The sequence below is a fragment of the Eupeodes corollae genome, chromosome 2 (assembly GCF_945859685.1).
Source record: "Eupeodes corollae chromosome 2, idEupCoro1.1, whole genome shotgun sequence".
NCBI lineage: Eukaryota > Metazoa > Arthropoda > Insecta > Diptera > Syrphidae > Eupeodes > Eupeodes corollae.
This window is the reverse complement of record NC_079148.1, coordinates 75,638,133-75,645,343: the sequence shown is the minus strand read 5'-3', so window position 1 is coordinate 75,645,343 and position 7,211 is coordinate 75,638,133.

Genomic DNA, 7,211 nt, shown 5'->3' with positions numbered 1-7,211 from the left:
CAAGTTCTCGTATGCAAATTGCAATGAAAATATTCTAGAGCAGCGGTTACCAATTTGTTTTAGTCGCGGAGCACTTTTTGCGTTGGAAAATGTGACGCGGAGCACTTCGATGCGCATATGCCATTTCTCGTAGTTACATGTAGCAAATTAAATTACATTTTTTTTTTCAAATTTCGTTTATTTTATTGAATTCAGGAAGTAGTTTCTACTACGAAAAACACAAGAACAATGTTTATTATATGCATTATAATTATATGGAGTGTCTTTTTAGTGGGAATAATGTTCCTTTTCCTTTTGCATAAAGCTGAAATATATGGTTGAATTTGGACAACTATAACTATACCTATATAAGGCTCTGCATCGAGACGGGATCTATATTTTGCTTTGGTTCCAACATATGCAGAGAACATGTGTGTTGTTGCAAACGGCAGAAGAATTATTTTTGCTTTCTCTGACAGTAAACTGAACTCGTCTTTCAACATACCCCAGAATTCTAATAAAGACTTCTTTGTTGTGAAAAGTTCTTTTATCGAAGAATCTGATGTCAGGTCAATCAAGCACTCAAACTGCAGCGATGTGAGGGAAGGTGGTTTTTCCAACGCGGCAGAGTACGGGTTTATTACCCAATTGACATTAATTTAAAATATCATCGAATGTCCAAATCTATTTCTCCTTTAAATTCTTTGATTCAGCCCAAAACTGGATTTTATTTTTAAATGCTTCTATTTCCAATTTCAATAACCAACGCAACGCTCATTACACAACATGTCCCCCAAAATAAAGCTGTCGTCAACACTTCAGCTCTCATTTCAATAAGCCGCGTCAGTGTTTTTCCGCGAGAAAGCCACCTTACTTTCAAGCGAAGAAGTAAAGACGTATAAAGTTGATTATTTTCACGCTGTCGTCCAACACGTCTTTAGAGATACTGTAATTTTTTTTAGTAGTTGGCAATAGCTTGCAGAAAAGCTGACCTTCTTGAAAGGACTGTAGATATTGGAAAAGCACAAATACTATTAAAATAGCCAACCCTGCAACATCCGTTGATTCATCCGTTTGTAGCGCAAAATTTTGTGACTTTTATTCGTAAAAGTAAAGAAGCTTTCAAATTCCCCGCTAAGTCTCTGATTGGTCTTGATATTATGTTATTTGACAAAGGAACGATGGAGCTTGATGAATGTTAAAATATGTGTCTTTTCAACTAGTCTCTGAAATGTTTTAAGTTCCAAGATCTTTGGAAATATCCATAAAAAGGTTCCTTAATTGTTTGAATCCCTTGCATAATTTCTTTTAATTGTTCGTGTGTTACTAATTTATAAAAATTCTTTACTTTTTGCTTGGATGCATTTGAAAACAACAATCTAAACACACTTTAGCGAAGCATTTGCCAAAATTATTTCATTGCGGAGTTCAGGAGTCAATTTAAAGTGGTGTACCTCAAGTGAGTCACCATGGTCCGTTGCTGTTAGTTTTATTTGTTAAGGATTTACCTTCTGTTTTAAACAATTCTATATCGCTAATCTATTCAGATGATGTTAAAATTTTTCGAAATATTAACTCCTTGGGAATTGTATAATAAAAATTGTTTGGTTTTAAATATTGACAAATGTAAGAGAATGTGTTTTACACGCAACACGTCTTCTAAGAAATTATTACAATATTTTTAATTCGTCAAGTTTAAATAATGAATCTAGTTTTTCTGTTGTACTATAGTTTCAAAACTAATGCAGGTGTCCTCAAAAGATTTTCCCGAGAGTTCCACGATCCATATGTCTTGTTTTTTTTTCAAATTGCAATGGCTTGAAAGACTTTTTACCTCCATGTACTCTAAAACTTCCCTTGTGAATCTCAAATCTTTTTCTGGTCACAGAGAGTATTAACATATCTGCTTTAAAATTGGTGTCTTGAATCGAATGGAACGATTTCATGGCCATCTATTCCTTGTCTATTGTATTTCTATCTGAGTCAGGCTAGCTTAACAAAGAATTTAACCACTAGAACTAATTTTTGCCGAACGAGCTATAACGCTAAAAGTCCTCTTAATTAATAAAATCTATATAAATATATATTTTTAAATACGTTTATGTCTCTTATGTTGTGGAAATAAATTTCAAGATTTTTAAATACCAAAATAAATGTAAAATGTATTCTTCGTTCAATACTTCTTCATTTCATCGCCTTTAAAATATAAGATTAGTGGTTTCTTCTGCCAAATATTTTAAAATACACACATTATAAATTTTGAGAATATAAGTTTTATTTTCAGTTTTCAGTACGGAACAAAGAATAAAATTTGTTTTTTTTCATCAATAAATTCTTTTTCAACACATCCCAAATGAAAATAGTGTTCAGCCCAATTACCACTTCGTACTATTTTATCTGGCTTCGGAAGTATTGCATAAGGTTCTAAGCTTTCCATCATATCATTTATGCAACATCTTTCAGTTTCTGTTAGTTTCGGAAAATCTTTCATCAATGTCATTTTCTCAAGTTTTTCACGTAGTGTATACGATTTTTCGGGGATATCTGATAAATTGTCTTTAATTTGATCATAAATCGTTTTGTAGCCTTCTATGGCTTGAGCAAAATACGTAACTCCATCAACTATTCGAAGTATTTTAGTGAAGCCTATTTGTGAATAGAATTTTTCAATGGCAGTATTAAAAATTTTCAAGAATAATTTTGGATTGAATTCATAAAGTTTGTTAGAAAATTGCAAATCAAGCTGTTGGTTTTTTATTGTGTGATTTATTATAACAATTGAGAAAGTATCAATTTCAATGAGCAAAGTTTCTGCTTTTTCTTTAAAGTTGGGTTCATGTAGTTTTTCTTTCACTTCATCAACTGTAGTAGAACTTCTGTGATAGAGCTCAATAAGATGACTAAGTTTTTCAATTCGATCACGGAACATTTTTAGTAAACTATTAAGCAACCTGAAATTGTAATAAGGCAGGAGAATGATTAGTATTTAGGATTAAATCATATTTTTTAAAATTCTAATCGTATGGATAAGCTTAAATAAGTGAATAAGTAAGGCATTCTTTCGATATTGCCCAGGGTTGTAAGAATGTATTTTTTATTGCATTTATTATTACAAAACTATCTTAATGCAAAATAAAAACAATTTGAATAAAAAATAATTACTTCCCATCCGTGTCCGTCTTTCGATGTTGCTGAAAGTTTACCAAAATATTAATAACAACGTTTTGTGTAAGATAAACAAGTTTGGAGGCAAAATCTTTCTTTTTTTCATAACGCTTGAGTCGAAAACCATTTTATATCATTTTTGTGTCGTTTTTGTTGATTTGTGTTTTGTAAAAAATTTGTCAATTTAATTTTTCTAAAAAAATACTTAAAGTTTTGCATAAAATGAAATAATTTTGGAGTCAAAGGCTTCATCTATTCTCGAAATATTCTATTTGGACATCAATTTTTACCAATTTTGTAAACTATTTTTGGTAAATTCTTGTTTTTTTATAAATACAAAAACTGATTGTTGGATACAAAATTTTAATAAATGTTAAAAACAGTGTTTTTTATAAGATAAAATAATATTGATATTCGAGTGGAAAATAAATTTTTACCAACTTTTAGTACTTTTTTTTTGTAAGAACACCCTTATTTCAATTTTCCTTGAAATTTGACCAGAAGTCAAAAACGTTATCTGTTTTGGTTCGGAAAATATTTCAGGAGAAATATATTTTTTTTTTCAGTTTTTGTGGGTTTAAAAAAAAACTGTTAATTAATTTTGTTTTCAAAATTATGCTGATTTGGCATCACGCCACATTATATAATAGGTCCGTTCACGTACTTTCTGCACTAAAATTCGTAAAAAGAGATATTTTAAAAAGGGGGGTAAATTCTCTCACAAAAAAAAAAAACTACAAGAAAGTAAGCGGACGGGTAAACAAAAAATTGTTCACACAATGTTCCTGTCTTTTTGCTGTTCTTTGAAAATTTGTTTTTAAATTTTATAATTGACAAAAGCGAGCAATTTATTTAATTTATTTGAATTTCTATCAAATTTGAAAATTTTCACAAATCAGCCCAAATAAATTTCTTGGGCTAAAATTCGTAGGTTGTGGAAATATTTTAATCTCTCGTAAGCGCTCTCTTTTACGAAAAACTATGCATGGATTTAGGCTTGCTGCCGCCCTAGGCCCCGTTCGATGCGCCGCCCTCTTTGACAAATTGAATTTCATTAATTTTTATCCAATATTTTTATTTTAAAATAACTTTATTTATTGAGATATATTTTTTTAAATATAAATAATAAACATGACAGATAAATAAGTTATAAACTTTAAACAGAGAAATCATAAATATTTTTTTCAATATTAATTAATTTTAAAAATTCTTTTTCCTGGCTTTGGTCCGCGCAAAAACGTCGATTATATCGTGATAATTAATTTCTTGGACTAGTTGAGCTTCAATTGACACTAATGCAAGAGCATTAAGTCTATCTTGGCCCATGCTTGCGCGTAAATAGGTTTTTACGCGTTTTAGAGTGGAAAAAGATTTTTCTCCTGAACAATTTGTAGCCTGAATACTCAAAAAAATACGGAGAGCAATGTCCACATTCGGATAAACATCTCGAAGACTCCGTGAATGCATTACATTGCATATTTTTTGTGCAGAGCGTACATCTTCCGTATTTGCTAAGGAATCTTTCAGTTGAAAATGCAAATGTATACATTCATTGCCTAACGTCTCTTCCAAATCGTCAGGATACTTACTGACTAGTTTATTGGCAAGATTTTTCAATTCATTTGTATCTATTTCGGATAAATCATCAAAAAAATTAAAATTTTCGTAAAGCTTTTCATATGCACTTTTACGCCCGGCCAATTGTACACTCAGAGTGTCTAGAATAGGGTAACAAACATTTGTGCGAAAATTTTCTTGTCCAGAAAAAGGTGTTCTTTCATTTACCCGTGACTCATCTGGCTGAATTCTTCTGGTTTTTTTGCGATGAGTATCATAACGATCTGCTTACTGCAGACCACTCTTTTTCTAATGCATAACATGCATCATGTCGAGCAGACCAACGAGATTGAGAAAGACTCTTAACTCTCAAATTTGTACGCTGCACTAAAATCTCCCAACGATGTGTAGATTAGTAAACAAATTTCATAGTTCTTGCAAAGTAGAAAAGAAGTCGACTGCTTCTGTTACACTTCACTCAAGTTATTGAGATCACGATCACATAAATAAAACAATCGGATAATAAATAAAATTCTTAAAACTTTTTTTTATATGTATACATAATAAGCACATAAATGTAATTGTATCATAAGTCGACGATTTTAATATACATATATCAGTTCACATACTTTATTTAAAAAAAAAAATTCGAAATTCTTGCACTTGCATTTTCAGAAATGATTGACATTTGTAGATGTAATTCAAGGTTTTTGTAAATATGTGGAATATCGAATGATTTTTTCTATTACAGATAAAAATTTAATTTTTTTTACCAATTTTTTTTTATGATTAAAAGAATTCAATATGAAAAAAGACGGGAAATGTACTTTTGAATGAATATCAAAATGATATTCAATACATGCAAATCTAAGGTATTTTTAAAGTGAATTGAGAAGTTATTCAGCTTTAGTAATTTCAAAATGCTTCATACCCGTGAGATTAATCTCACTAAAGGAACAGAAAGTAAAGATCATTGCTCAATAAAGCCTATATATTGATCTATTAAGAAATTGACATCTTGCCCATACAGATTAAGAAGTAAATTAATGAATTTAATTATAATATTTATATTCTATTAACATTTTCTTATAAAAACTAAACTAAACCAATTTTTAAAATTGATTGTCTCTTTACTGTTTTTCGCCTTTAAATTTTGGCATTTCAAATATTTTGACGCCCCTCAAATTATGCCGCCCGTAAATCCAACACTGAATATCTCTAATGGTTTTTGAGATTTAAGGACGAAAAATGGTATACCGAATGTACGTGCACAATGCACATGCACACATACAAATCAGACCGATTACAACAACTTCCTATGGAAAGTTAGTAAAAATTGCAACCTGTGGTTATTTAGTTTGGCTTTCAACAAATTTTGGAGTTTCCTTAATTCGAAAATATAGGGTCCGCCATCTAACGTTTGTTTTTTAACTAGTTCTTATTTCGTGAATGGTAACACTTACCTCATGTCTCATTTAACAGATAATTAGTTTTATCTTCCCCTGAACGAATATGGAGGTGTATACGTTTGCACGACAATGGGAACAACGCTAAGAGAAGATGTCGATTTTGCCAAAAAAATCTTCTCTTCAGGTGAAGCTTATTTTGGTCTTGGGGGATGTAAACAAGCAAAATTGTCGCTTTTGGGGCACAGAAAACCCATTGAAAATTAGGTACACCGAAAATGAGTCACTGTAGATAATTGGGCCACTATTCTTGGAAAGTGAGCAAGGAGTTATCGGGCTATGTTGAACGAATTTTCGCTCATAAAAATTGAAGAGGTTGTGGTTTTATAAGAACGGCGCTACATGCCACACCACACAGTCGAAGCTACATTCGATATTATAGCATTTAAAAAAAAAGTTATTTCGCGGACCCTTTATTTGTTTGTTTACCTACTTAAAAAAAAATTAAATTAAATTTGTTTAGTTAAAATAATTCTTGTAAAATGAAAAAATACTTTTTTCATAAAAAAGAACGTAGATTTTTAAAGGTACATTCATCGCGCTTAAAGTAAGCTTATATGCTTATTCAATTATGGGTAAACCACAACAAAGCATTGGGTTTGTCGGGCTTTTGACAGTCTTCTTATCGATTTTAAGATATTTTACGATATCATGTGTCATAAAACGCGACACCTAAGAATTTACAAAACGTTATGAAGCTTCAAACATAGGACGCTTAGAAGAAAGTTTGTCTACACTTTTTTAACGTATGTGTTTATTTCTTTTATTTCTTTTATTTTTTTTGTTATTAACATATTACATAGTTAAATATTTGGGAAGAAAACAAAAACAATTACAACAACTATGCCGTTGGCAGCTGTCAAAGCATAACCTTAATAGAACATACGAGTAGATGCATTCGGTCGTTGAGCTTAAACTTACGATATTCACGATTCAAAGTTAGCACAAAGCTTAAGGTAACATTTTAGATTGCCTCATAAGAGTCAATTATTTTTATATACAATGTGTCAAATTCGGCACAACCGAATTTGTGATTTAGCTGTT